The sequence below is a fragment of the Pan troglodytes genome, chromosome 4 (assembly GCF_028858775.2).
Source record: "Pan troglodytes isolate AG18354 chromosome 4, NHGRI_mPanTro3-v2.0_pri, whole genome shotgun sequence".
In the NCBI taxonomy this organism is placed as follows: domain Eukaryota; kingdom Metazoa; phylum Chordata; class Mammalia; order Primates; family Hominidae; genus Pan; species Pan troglodytes.
The window spans coordinates 24,494,651-24,510,000 of NC_072402.2; positions in this window are offsets into that span (position 1 = coordinate 24,494,651).

Genomic DNA, 15,350 nt, shown 5'->3' on the forward strand with positions numbered 1-15,350 from the left:
AAGCTTATGAAAATATTATGAATATGCATGGGGTTTAGAAGACAATTCAACATTGTTTTCATTTACCCTTAACTAGTTACTATTAAGTTTTAGTTTCCCCCAAGGCAGAGTTTAGGATGAGAGTTAGAATACAAGTAGTTTGTTTGGGATATAATCCCAGGAAACACAATGAGAGAATGAGGGACTGAGACTAGGAAGAGAAGACAATAAAGAATGTGTTGATGTGGTCCTCATGGGAACCTGGGGCGCCATCCTGCAGTGTACCTTCTGAGTGACAATCTGGGGCATGGCATGGATCTATCCCACTGAAGGGAGAACATGGTGTTTATCCATCAACTCCCACTCTTCATTCTGAACTCCTTGGCATTTTCCACCTGCTCAATGCCCAAGCTAAGCATACTCCTTAGGCAAGAAAGTGTCTTCAGGTAGAAAGATTCTGGAAGCCTTGGAGATGGATAGAACCTGTCTGCAGGTGATTTCTTGGGTGGGCAGAGGGGATTTGAGCAGGGAAGTGTTAGCAGTGGCAAATTCATACGGATCTGCACCAACCTCAATTCTTGCCTCCTCATAAGAAAGAATTCGACCAAGGGGGCATAAGGCAGAGCGGGAGACAGAAGAAAGTTTTAGAGCAGGAGTAAAAGTTTATTAATGATTTTAGAGCAGGAACTAAAGAAAGCAAAATATACTTGGAAGAGGGCCAAGTGAGTGACTTGAGAGATCCAAGTGCATGGTTTGACCTTTGACATGGGGTTTTATACATTGGCATGCTTCTGGGTATTTTGTTTTTTCTCCCCAGATTCTCCCCTGGGATGGGCTGTCTGCATGTGCAGTGACCTGCCAACACTTGGGAGGGGCTACATGCACAGTGTGTTTTCTGAAGTTGTATGCATTCTCACCTGAGGCGTTTTACCCTTACCAGTCGAGTGTTCCTAGAGGAAGGTCATATACCTGTTAAACTGTGCCATTTTGCCTCTTACTCCACGTGCTTGAGCCAACTCGCCCAGCTTCTGAGATCTTATTGGGAAGTGCTGATTACAAGTTTCAGGTGTTTTCTATCGGGAGATGGACTTTCCCTGGCGCTGACTGCAACCAGTTATTATTTTAGATAGTATAACAACCACCTAACCATCATCTGATGATTACCTGACATTCCTGGTTGGGAAGGAGTGGCCTCTCCTGCACTGCTCATGTCTGCCTAACTACCTACTCTAACAGAACTACCATTCTTTTGATGCTGAGTCTGTCCACCTCAGCTGGGCAACCATCAGTCCCTCTTCTCTATGATCTCCACTTTTCTCACAGCACAAGCCATCTTTCCTAACCCTCTCTCCTCTCCCAGTGAGCGCAAAAAGATAAGAAAAGTACTTAGGCATTCTAACATGCACTTTTATTGACCTGAGAGTCTTTTAACAATTCTGATTTTTTTTTTTTTGTTTTGAGAGGGAGTCTTGCTCTGTCACCCAGGCTGGAGTGCAGTGGCACGATCTCCGCTCACTGTAAGCTCCGCCTCCCAGGTTCATGCCATTCTCCTGCCTCAGCCTCTCAAGTAGCTGGGATTACAAGCACATGCCACCACGCCCAGCTAATTTTTTGTATTTTTAGTAGAGACAGGGTTTCACCATGTTAGCCAGGATGGTCTTGATCTCCTGACCTTTTGAGCTACCCGGCCTCCCAAAGTGCTGGGATTACAGGTGTGAGCCACCGTGCCCAGCCTCTGAGTGATTTTATGATTATGTTTACAACTATTCACTGTAAGGGACTACCAGGGAATGCAAGAAAGCACAAGCAGCATTAGTATAAGTGTATCAGTGTCAGAAACAACCCGATAATTTCTATCTTTCAAGATATGCTTCAGCCAATCATTGAGTCATCTTTACATAAATATAGTCACTGTGCTGAAACCCACCTACAAGAATTACTTTTTTACTTGTTCTTGACCAGATCCCTTATTTTATCCACAGACATCTGTCAACTTAATTGTCCATGCCCTTGGCATATAACAGGTGTAAGGCTGTTCACTAAAACAGAGTATTTCAGTCAAGTTTATATTATTTTCTTCTAGTTGCTTGTTCCAAACCAGACCTCTCTATCTCCTGGAATTCAGACATTTACCTATCCAGACCACAATTGTCAAACTTTGACTTCTTACTTATCAACCTAGGTTTCTGCTCTCCCAATTCTTCCTGATCTTGGCAATTATATACACTTCCACTCTTCTATTGCCTGTCTAGAGTCTGTTCTCTTAAAACTATCTTAGTATATTGCCCAGTTCTGGCATTCTTGTCCTGATTACTGTTCCACTGGCACCCATGGAATGCTGTCTATGAATTCAGTCAGTAAGCACTCATTCCATTGTAAGTATTAATCTAATCATTAAGTATTAATTCAGTTTTTGAGAACTTACCATGTGATCTGTTGTAGGAGTTGAAACACAGCAATGAATAAAACAGACCAAGTCCCAGCTCTGAAGGAACTTAATTATCAAGGGGTGACTGGTCAGGGCAAATATTTTGTTAAAATATGTTTACAACAAATATCCAGTTTGAACTGTGGCTTCAGTTCAAATTATTTCCTCAGAACCACCACAACAACTGACCATAATTAGACAGAAATACATGTCATTTAACACGGGAAAAAGCAACTAGAAAGTAATTTGCCACATTTGAAATGTAAGGTGGAGTCTGAAAAATATGCTTTAATTTTTAGGGTATTTCAAAATAACCTTTGCCCCAAATATTTTTGAAACAAAAGAAATTGAGAAAAATATTTGGCCTGTCTGTGGTTGATACATTTTTTATTTGAAAACCATTGTCAAATGCTCTAATTTGTTTTGTGTCTACTCTAATTTTTTTAAGTCTGAAATAGAGTAATTAATTTATTCACTCATTTAGTCATTCAACGCATATATTTTGAATGTCTATTGTGTGTCGGAACAGAGCTAATTCTCCAAGGGGACGAACGTAGACTAAGTAGGCAGTCAAATAATGTATGACAGTGCATATAAGGAAATAACCTGTATACACTGATACAGGGGGTATGGGGGAAGGTTTGGGCGAAGGGAAACTTTTTAGATAAACAGAGAATGCTTGAGAAGTTAGGAGTGAGACTGAGACTTTTTTTTGATGTGGAAAGCAAATATAATGTGACTGAAACAGTCTCATATGCATTAAAATGATTGTAACACATCTGCCCTTTATTTATCGCTGTTTCCCACAATGTTCACCTTTGTTCTGAAAATGCGACTAAAATTCCAAAAGTTAAAAGCAAGAGAAAGTTTGGGTGTGAAACAAGGACTTACAATATAATTGCTCTTTCAACACTTAATTACACTGTATATTTTGAGAAGCTATAATCAAGAATTGAAAGTTGCTTTTGTCTCAGGTTCAAAAATCATGAAGCAACAATTTACACAATGAATGTATCTTTGTAAGAAATTCTGAAACAGAAAACAATGAGTTGGTTACCATTTCCTAAGTGAAAATGGGTCCAGACAAGGGATACTGCCTCTCAGCTCTTTTGGGGGTTTATTTTGTGGATGTTTTTTGAGGGGCATGGGAGGTTATGAGGGCAAATAGAAGAAGACTCAATAATAGAAGCATTTGGCATAAATAAATTTTAAAGACACTTTTGAGAAATCAAATATGGCTAGTTTTACACAATAAATTTTAAAGCATGTGAACAAAAAATTGTTGGCCAAGACAATTTTCCAAAACCTCATTTTGTTCTTATGCACAAAATTGTAAATAAACTATCTATTGCTACCTCTGTAAGCCCTATCAATATAATTATATGTTGTTATTACTTGGTTTCATCCTAGTATTAATGCATTATAAAAATAATCATATTCATCTTTTTATTCCCATTTAATGGAAATAATGTCTTAAGCATCTACTGTAGGAATATTATGACTTATGTATTAATATTCAGACACAGGCAAATATTTAATTCTAGTTATGTAAATTTATATAAAATTACCTTGAAAAATTAAGTTCATATTTAATTATTATATTTACTTTAAAAACTGTAAAAATAGCATGTTTTTCTAATAAATTATTATTACTATTTTATTCTCAATTCCTTTTTGTCTGATAAAACAACATAATTCCTATAGATGTAAAATAACATCTAGTTGAATCATTCATGATTTATCTGATTTTATGACCACAGAGTAATAAAAAATGGAGGAAGAGGAAGTAGAGTCATGCACCCCATAACAATATTTTTGTCATTGATAGACTATATATGTGATGGTCTCAGTTATCAGATCATAAAACATAATATATATAGGGTTGGTACTATCCACAGTTTTAGGTACCCACAGGGGGTCTTGGAATGTATCCTCCTTGGATAAGGGGGGACTACTATACTGCATATACTGTCCATGACATTTTTTCTTTTTAATTCAATCTATGTAACTTAGACAATTTTCATTTCAGTACATATATGTAGTTTTACACAATTTTCAGTGATTGCATAATTCCATTTTTTAAATAATAATTTTATTGTTTCTACAAAAAGATACATGCTTTTTCTAAACTATACTCAAAAAGAAAAACACAAAGAAGAAAGCCTCAAATGATTCCATCACCAGATATCATTGACATTCACTGTACAGCACTCCAAGCATCTCCCCAAGCCCGAATAACTCAGGATATTGCTAGATATATAAATGCCTTGCAAGAACAGGGATCATGTCACACATACCACAGCTCTTTTTTAATTTATTCAGTTCCTGTTTATTAAGTACAAACCATTCTTTTTGTCATTCGCCAAAAAGAAGTAGCAGCAAAACAAGCCTCAAAGATTTCAGGAAATATGAAATTTAAAACTTTGTCTGGAGAAAACTCTATCCATTAGCTGGTTCTTGCAGAACAACTGAGAAGCCTACACATTGATCTGGAGCACTGTGTCTCATAGAGCAGGTGGTCAAACTCCCCTCCAAGCATGGACACCTGCTGAGGTACAGAGCTCTGCAGCAGCCGCGGGTAGGCCTGGGGTCCCTCAGACTAGTGGCGACCTCCTGTTGCTCTAGTGCTGCTCCTAGAGCCAAGCTTGAGAATCTGCTGCTGATGTGTTTTACAACCTGGGAGGTGTCTGTGGTAGGCAGACCAATGTCCCCCAAAACACTCATGTCCTAGTCCCTGGAACCTGTGAACATAGTACCTTACATGGCAAAAGGGACTTTGCAGATGGGATTGCGTTAAGGATCTTGAGATAGAGAATGATCCTGGATGACCTGAGATTCGGGGGAGCCATGTAGTCCTGAAGATCCTTGTAAGAGGGAGGCAGGAGTGCCAGAGTCAGAGAGAGATGTAAGCACAGAAGCAGAGGTCAGAGAGGGCTGTGTTTCCTATCACTGTTCTAACAAATTACAGCAAACCTGATGGCTTAAAGCAACACAAACGTATGACCGTTCTGGAGCTCAGAATCTAAAATGGGTCCACAGGGTTGCATTCCCTCAGGAGACTCTGAGAATAATCTGTTTCTTGGCCTTGTCCAGCTTCTAGAGGCCTCCTCATCCCCTGGCTGGGGGTCCTTTCCTCCATCCTCAAGCCAACAGTGTAGCATCTTCAAATTCCTCTCTAATTCCACTTTCTTATTAGGTACTTAGAAGTATAAAAAAGTAGAGGCACCATCTAGAAGACGGTAAGAAAAGAAAACATAATCACAACTGCTAATCAGCATACACACACACACACACACACACACAGAGAGAGAGAGAGAGAGACACACACAGTCTCTGCTGTTGTTGGCTAACGTAATATTTCAGGTGGATGCTCAGTATTTACAGAGGGCCTAAAAGATGCACAGTGCTAGTTAAATAGATAGACAAAGTGCTGAAATGGATATTGCCTTCCTTTTATTCAAGAAAATGCAATGTTTTGTCTGCCAAGAATTTGACATTTTGCTTAAGGGTAAGATGAGAAAATATTTAGGTAGGCATTAAAGGAAAACAGAGAAATTTAAGTAATAGCAAAATGCCAGTAAAACACACACACACACACAGATTAGCCACAGTCCTTTAGGTAAAGGTCAGAAAAGTATAGAATAGGCCTATAAGAAATAATGGTTACACACATACACACACAGACAGAGGCACACACATATATAACATAAGACAGAAAACTTTTTGTCTATAACTATTCACAGCCAAAATACACCTGGCTGTAGAAGAGGCTGATGAAAAATTATCAGGTGGGAAAAATATTCGAGCAGGTGATACATGTTGAAGAACAGGCAAATCAACAATTCATCCTTTAATGCTGTCTAAAAACGTAAAGCAGGGTTGGTACAATTTAGTAAATGCCATCCATCCACAAAGCCCATACCAAGCCAATTTCCAACAGCCAACATTTTCCATCTTATTTTCTCTATAATATTTAGCTCTTTGCTTTAATTACACTTGATATTTGTAAAGAGAAAGCTGGCGTTGTAATAATTGGATAGCTTTTTTATCTATGTTGGCAGAAACAGAATTTTCTCTTATATTTGAAGAGCAATACAAAAGCAAAGGCTCCTTTTCTCACAAACTCAATGCCAAAACTATCCTCTGAGTCACACAGTTTCTTTAAATCATGTTGTTCTGAAAGTTGAGATGTGCTATCTTAAAGCTGCTGCCAGGATCACACTGTTCCTAAGCTAGAACCAAAAAACTAGCAATGTCAATCCGTCAAAGTGTATAGACCTCTCCAAGACATTATTTTTCTCCTCTTTTATTCTCTTCTTCCTTCTGACATTCCCACTTTTTTCTTTCCTTCCTCTTATCCTTCTTTCTTTCCTATTTTATGCTTCTTTTCTTCCTTTTTTCCTTCCTTTTTTGTCCTTCTTTCCCCTCTTCCCCCTCCCCATCTCTCGCTCTTTCTGTCTCTCTCTCTCATACACACACACACACACACATTGAGGATGCAAGAGAAAGCAAAGTAATGACAACCTTTTAAAATTACAGATCCGAAAGAAACTTGGGAGGTCCTAATATAGCAAGAAAATCCTCTGCTCACCACATTTTTTCTAGAAAAAAATAATTCCAGACTGAGCTGCAGAGTTTCAGAGTCTCAGCACAATACCTTCAGCTTTAAAGGAAAAACTGAATCTTCTAATGGAAAAAAATTCCGTGTTGAATTAATTACTTTTAATATCTATACAACATTTTAACTGTTGGGGATAATGTTTTATTTATCATTAATATCAATCAAATATAAATATATTCTTAAAATTTTTTCATCATTAAATAAGTATTTTAAATTGCATTATGAAATCTAGGAAAGGTGTGCTCTTTAATATGTACTAATGACATTGTGAGTTGACTGTCTGGGCAAAATTCAAATATAATCCTGTAGACTTTTGTTAAAAAGCAGGTTTCCTAAGTTCTCATTCTCATAAGTTATTCTTAGCAATTTTAAAATACCAGAAACACTTCTTAAAAATTTTAAATTCACTTTGCAAGCAAAATAGATAACTCTACATGCGCACAACTACCAAAATTTTCATTTATGTATTCAAAATACCTGTTTTGAAAGGACATTTACCTGTTTTCAGTCACAACTTAGGTGTAAATCTCTAAAATTTTAGCTGACAGGTTTTACTATGTAATAAAACATGTCAAATTCAAACTGACAAGTGGATTTCATTTTTGGAGGGTTTTTCCTCACACCTTTTTCCATTATAATACAAGTACTACTTAGCCATATGATTTTCTGCAAAACTTAACGAAAATGTAAAACATAATGCATGTCTCAACATCTTAACACTTACATAGAGCGTTCTGGGGGAAAAGAAGAGTCTTGCTAAATTCAGAAAATTGTGCTGTCTGTAAATGAAGAGGCTGCCAGCTTTCATCTGTTCTCTTTCTCTAGGTACTTGCATGCCTGCCTTCTAAACCTAGAACGAGGACAGTAATTCCATCCTTGTTGTATCTCTGAAATTCTTCAATTACTCAATTTGTGGAATTAGAATACCGCATTGTCCAGCCACGTTTGTTCTAAGCAGATGATCTGGACATAGAGAGATGTCAGCCAATGAGCAGAATAACCACTGTATTTGCAGCTTATCTTTTAATGGAGATCTGGAGAGATGTAAAATGCAACCATCCCATTAAGTGTGCATATGCACCACTCGTTTAATCAACCTGGAAATTATGAGATAATGTATTATATTAATTTATTTTAAGCCACAATTAATATTGGAAATAAATACTAATATGACAAGCTATATAAATTGTAAAGCACTTTTATTGTGGGTGCTGACTCCAGCTTGGTGAGTGGTGAGAGACTAAACTATAGTTCACTGAAATTGTGTGTGTGTGTGTGTGTGTGTGTGTGTTATAGAATTAATCTATTCTATAACCATCATTATTAGCATGAACATTAAGCAATAAGAACTGGTGCTCTAGTTTAGCTACAGCAGGACTTCTTAATTTTGAGCTACATGCTTAGATGAAAAGAGACATAAGATTATATTTGCATAAAAACTTTTAATTATTTAACTTTTAACCTAACAATAGATACTTACAATCTTAATTTTTTGTACAAATGCCTCAACATTAAATAGAAAGTGATATTTATTTATTATCAAATGTCATATAACAAAAGAAACGCTAGCTGTTATTAAAAGTGGACCACTACTGCCCCCTTCTGGTATAAAAGAGGAAGAAAAATTCTTCTTCTCAGGACTTGAAAAGACACTCTCACTAATCCCCTAAACAGCTGTTTCAAGTCAGATTTACGCCAATTCTTTTCTGACTTAGTAATAAATCTTTCATTCTTCACCTAAAATGTTGGATATTCTGATGTTTTACTGTTGTGAGTTACCTTTCTAGGAAACATTACAAAGTCAGGGAATCCTGTTATTTCTTAAATATAATAAAATGGCTTTATGCAAATTGAGCTTTAAAATAAATTCGGGAAATCATCATTTAAAAAATATTTGAAGTTTTATCATCATTGGTTTTACATTCGATTGTGTGAAAGCTAATACACTTGAATCTATATCTGGCTTAATCACATGAAATGTCATGTTGCTGCGGTTTTCACCAAATTCAAGCTGATACTCACAGACACACTCATTCATTACACTCCTTTCTGACATAGCATAAAGGGCAAAAGGCAGCATGATAGATTAAAAAGATATTACGGTACAATATTAATTACAGTATCAGCACCTTTTTCTAGCTCAGACTGCATATAAACGTCTATTTTCATTTTTACATTCAGAATATACTTTGAGGGAGAATGAATTTATTGTATAGTGAATGGGAATTTTGGTCAGATATTTTAATGTCAGGATGGCACCAAGTGTGAGCATATTAGAAAATTTGGAATTTCTGTCTTTAACCCAATTTGGATTTTTGCACGATTATTGTAAGAATGTAAGATTGAGGGAGATTATACAAATCATCATGTATGTAACCAGATAAAACAAAACAGAAACACTTAATTTAAAAATTATACTCTATGAAAGTGTAAGCCAAAAAAATTACCTTTTTCTCCAAGGAATTTTAGAAAAGTATAACAAAACATTCATTTTCAGAAGTGAAATATTAAAATAAATGGTACTGCATTCTTAAATTATAATAATGTCTCCTAGTGTTGGGCATATTACATTAATTTATGAAATCTTCCATTAGTAAAATTACCCACAAATCAATAACTTTTAATACTGTTTAAATACATCAAAATAAAAATATTCAGTATTTCTAACACATCTCATCAAAATATGGATTTATAAACAAGATCAACCTCAGAAAAAAAAATCATCCTCAACCAGCAATGTCATATTGAACTTCCAAATAAGCTTGCTAAACGCCTCTGTTATCTGACTAGGCTCAATTCATATTTTACTCCTAAAGTACCATTATTCCATGTCATTATTACTCATATCTCATTCCAGAATGATTTTGTTTTCTGAAAAATATGTGGCTGTATTTTTTTTTTAGTCTTTCCTGCTACCCACTTCAGGGTGTGTGTCTTTTCTACTGAGGCAGTTTAACTTTCACACATTGAAAATGACAACCAGCTCAATTTGGTGATGCAGAAGAACTAAATACATCAGGAATAATCGGACCTAATGAGATGTTTGTGTTATACTATATTTCAAATGAAGAAGTGCTGCTCTGTGAAAGTATGAAGAACCCAGAAAGTAGCACCAGAGGGATGATTTCTGAATGGGTGTTTTTACCTATCAAATTTGGGACTCTCCTACAGCTTATCCCTTTGACCAGGAGTAACAGTAGGATGAAACATGCTGACTTTGCTAACTATTCTTTCCTGAGACTCTCTGACATAATCCACTTATAGTTTCTAAAATTCTGTGGTGCGATCCAGATGTTTCTATTCCAACTTTCTCTTCAGATTTTCAAAAATATACAAAGGAATCCCTCTATATAGAGAATAATAAATCAAATGAGGAAACAATTTAAATTATTATTTTTAAGCAGCAATAGTGATTGTATTGTATCACAGGAAAACTAAAATGTATTTGATTTCTAGTTTTAACTCTCTGACTGCATTTAATTATGGTCCTCATTTATTATCACTACCAACAAGCATATGGAGGGCACTTTTCAATACATTCCCTCTGACACTCAGAGGCCAATTCTCTCTGAATGCAAACCACACATGGTACAGCTGCGGAGTGCTGATGCTGGTATGCAGACACTATAGACATGCAACTGTTACTAGGTGAAACTGCATTAATAAATACCCACCTCAAAGAAGAGGCAGGTGTTAAGGATTTTAAGCCATATTATACATTATATTCAGAAATCTCTGAGTTGCTTGTTGCAGTTCAGAAGGAAGAGGACCCAGAATATTTTAGGTATATATGAAACATTAATATTATATATAATATAGTGTTACTATAATCAAAAGGACAGCCAAAGAAAAACCAAATATGATCTATGTACGTTGGAGGAAAATCAACTGTATGAAGACTAAAAAATTTAGATCCAAATTCTAATTTTTAATTCATATGTGCCAGTTATCCAAATGTTTTAAATATTTGGGAAAATAAAGGCTTTTCCATGTATGCAAATATTTATAGCATTTGTATACATAACAGTTCTCCCAGTTTTAGCATATCTTATGTAACATATTCTAAACTTGGTAGATCTGTGTACTAATTATGAGAATCATAAAATTATGTTTCAACAGAAAAGAAAAATGTAAGAGAGAAAAAAGTGCTTCAAAAAAAAAGCAACTAAAGCTGTTTAACTATTAATGATGATTTCCAACTATTAGGTAAAGATTTTTTTCCTAGGTAGATCGTGGGAGTTCGTGATAACTATAGGTATGATCAAGGCTTATTTCAATGCTTTGAAATGTCAAATGAGTAATTTTATTCTCTTTTATTTTTAAACTATTTGCAGAGACAACACACAATTATATAATGTTACATTTATTTTAACCTACACTTCTTCCTTCATAAGGTTACTTGTCTAAACATTTCACTAACATTGTGCAATTTTAAACTGAGAAAAAGAGCAAAGTTACAAGTGTGACAATTTATCAGGAATAGATTAAGTGACAGCTGTAACTAGAATCAGAATTAGTAGATTATTTTAATAGTTCCAGGAAGAGTATAATTTACAAAAGTACATTTGAACGATGTTAGGAAGATATCAGGAAGAATTATTTGCTTAGTACAGGATGATTTCTTTAAGTTAAACTTCAGTACTATTCTTTCCATTTGAAATGTTTCAAGTATAGAGATGTGTCTCTTGATTCAGCAATTCAACAATTCATTCATTGACATGAGAGAAAAGTGAGCATTTCCCAAAGATTTTGCTGAAGTCATGGAATCTTTTTGTAAATTTATGATTTTTAAAAAATATCTTTTGATAGATTGTCCTTCCTGTGATTGTAATTCTAAGAAAATAATATATGCATTCAATTTTTTTATATACTAAATTAACTGCAATTCATCTTTCTTACAATTGAATTACTAAGAAAGAATTTATTTAGGCAAAGTTTCATTATATTCTATTTCTCAACTCCCTAATATCTAGAAATCTGTTTTTTTCCCTATATCTAGAAGTCTTTCCTTTTTTTCTGAAACACTGCTCCTCCAGAAATCTTGACTATTTAAGAGGTATTAATCCAAATTTTCCTAAAGCCTAATATATTAACAGTCGATACTATTCTTTTACCAACATAATCCACTTGACTTTAATGCAAATATATATGTGAGACATGTTTTTGTGAAGCATCTTTCATTATGTCCATCAGTATGTTCTTTCATAAGTCTTATCCATTTCAATATCATTTCTTCAGGTGAAAAAAGAAAAAAAAAAAGCTTCAAGAGGAACCATTTATCCCTTACACAGTGATGTGTATATTTAGGTATTTCTTAGATTGATGATGATGATGATGATGAGATGATGATAATGATGATGATGATGATTTAAAATATTATATTTTGGTAAATATTGCTTGAAAAGAAGAACTTCAACTTGGGAATTATGCCAGATACAAATACACCTTTCAACTTTAAATTTTGTAATTTTAAAATTTCCCTTTCCAAAAGTTCCTTCGGATAACTTATTATCCTGCTTGAGTTTTTATAAATTGTATGCGTTGCAAGGCAGAATATATTTTGCATTTCTGTCAAAGGTTCAATACCCGTTATAAGTAGAGTTGTGACTATACAAGGACTATGACAAAAGAAATTGCATGATATCCTTACCCTCACAGTGATTACATTCTCTTTCAAAGCAAAATAACTTTAACATAGAGCACAGTCTCTCCTACATTATGGAATGTTAAACTTTCACTCACAAAAAGCTATGCGTTCAGCATATTTACTATAAAAAAGTAAATTTTATTTTACCTATTAACTGATACAAAAGTGTTTTCTCCTTAGAGCCAAGGAGGAAAAAAAGCAAGTGGGTTATAAACACACACATTACAGATAGGTAAATAGATACAAGATAGAAATTCAAACTAATATAAAGATTTGAGCTGCCTTACATTATCGATTTTGGTTAAATGGAAGAAAGAAAGAACATTTTTAGTATAGAAATATGCATATTTATGACATATCTAATTCAGTGTCCAGTTTGCTTTATGATTTTTGTTTACTAAAGAGAAAGAAAAAGAGCTCTCTATACTTTCTGGACAGAAACATCCTGGACTTAACACTAGCCAGCCAAATGTGACCTAACTTTAAACTGCAATTGAAGAGTTAGGTCCTATCAAAACTGCCTACTCATAGGACTCAAAAAATGACCACGTATAAACCCAGTAAATGACCATGCGAATAGACAAACGAATAAAAGGAAAACTGAAGATCAATCTATAAACTAAGGAACAGAGAATAATTTATTTATGATTGAAAAATAAAAATAAAATATAAGTTTAAAATGTGAATATAAATTTTCATGTGAAGATTGAAGCCATAGTTCTATAAATCTAAATATTCCCTGTACTAAAGTAGTTATAAACAGAAATTAACATTTTATCATTATAGTTTCACCTGGGAAGAAAATTCTGAATTTTACCTATGTCTAAGCAATGCTTTTCTAAATGGATTTTGAGTAAACTCAGAAACGACATCACAAAACAATTAGCCAAGTTCATTAAGGATATTCATTCCAAGTATATTGAGGCTTTAGCCAAGTAGATTGAGGAAAGTAATGACAAATTTTTAATGGCAGCTCATCTCCTTAAAATGAATTTTCTCAAATCTCTTCTGTTGGAACTTGTACAGTTGGAAGCATGCAGTTGATCGTTCCTAACATTTGCATGAATGTGTATGTGCTTGTGAGTGGCCACTATGTGTGAAGTCTAAGGGGACTGCTCCATGTTAATGAGAAACCAAGGAATTTCTCTAGCAGCATCTGGCGTAAGTGTGAATCACATAATTTAAAGTTGTCTTGGACAGCTTTTACTTACATGTCTTGTTTCAAATTTTAGATCTTCTTTCTTAAAAAGCACTTTAGTCTTTATAATATTAAAAGGGGAAAAGTGTTCTACCCTGTGCTTCAAGAAGCAGTTATGGATTGAGCATACGACCACCCCACGCACTCTGGTGGTACAGAATGAACATCACAAGCTCATACTGCTGTTTTCAGGAAACTTGAAAAGGCAGCCAGATGCAACCCAATCTGACAGTAAGCCTCTCATAAGCACAAGTCTGCAATCCGTAAGCAGAATTATGAGTCAACTCAATTCACTCTAACAGAATTAGAAACCGAACCCTTTGAATGTAAAAGTCCACCTTGTCTTATCAGATTCCAAGCCTTTTTATTTTTTACATCATCCTTTGTAAAGGTTATAATGTAGATGCTCAGCAAAACTTTCATTAAGAATGTGTTATTTGTAATTTTCACAAGACTTAAAAAAGGAATAATGATATGGAATTTGAAATCAAAGTTGCTTTTATTTGAATTAAATAAAAAATAACTGACAGTAATGAAAGCTACACATTCTATATAGTTTAATGATGTCATTAAATTAAACCTACATCAAACCTTCATTAGAATAACTGCATGATTTTTAAATCAAATTCAACTCTACAATATTGAAGACATATTTTCAGAGAAAAGTAACTTGGCATTAACTTTTTAAAAAAATGATTTAATTGACTTTCTTCTTGTGCTCCAATTCTTAACAGAAGTGACTTCTAGTTTTTTAAATTCTATTTTTGTTTAAGATATATTACAGAAATGCCAGGGTATAGATGAATTAAAATAGGAATAAGTTGAATGTCTCAAGTATCTCAAATATATACTCTTGTACAGTCTATATCAAATTGATACATAAACTAGAAAACTTATGAAATGACCAAAAATTAGGAGTTCTCACTTGAAGGATTACCTTATATGATTTTACCAAAAATACAGTGTGGCATGCAAACTTGAAGAACTTTGGAAAACAATATGCTTAATTAATCTCAGATAGCAAAAGTATATACAAACAATTTGTCAGCAATGTGATTTATGTGGAAAAATTTAGTTAATCTATAGTTTTATAAGTACTATAATGAGCTACAGCACAAATTATATTTTTCTAATTCAAATAGCAAAAGTTTTACATCGAGATTGAGATCATTATTCTTAAAACATTGTTTTGAGGCTCAAGTTTTTATGACTCAAGTTTCATCAAGAATCTTCATATTTGAATATTCTTTTTGCAACTGTTCTTTGTTTCACTTTTAAACAAGTCTCAGCGTAGCAAGGATGTCTCTGAAAATGAACCTTCTTAGTGCTTATTGAAAAGAAGGTAAGAACAGAAACATGAATTTTTCTTCTAATAGTGACTCCCCCTGAAAATAATAATTAGCTGGTGAAAGGCAATACTGGCTCAGCTGTCAACAGCTCTAAAATCAGAGTCTCCAGTTTAATCATATCCTTAGTA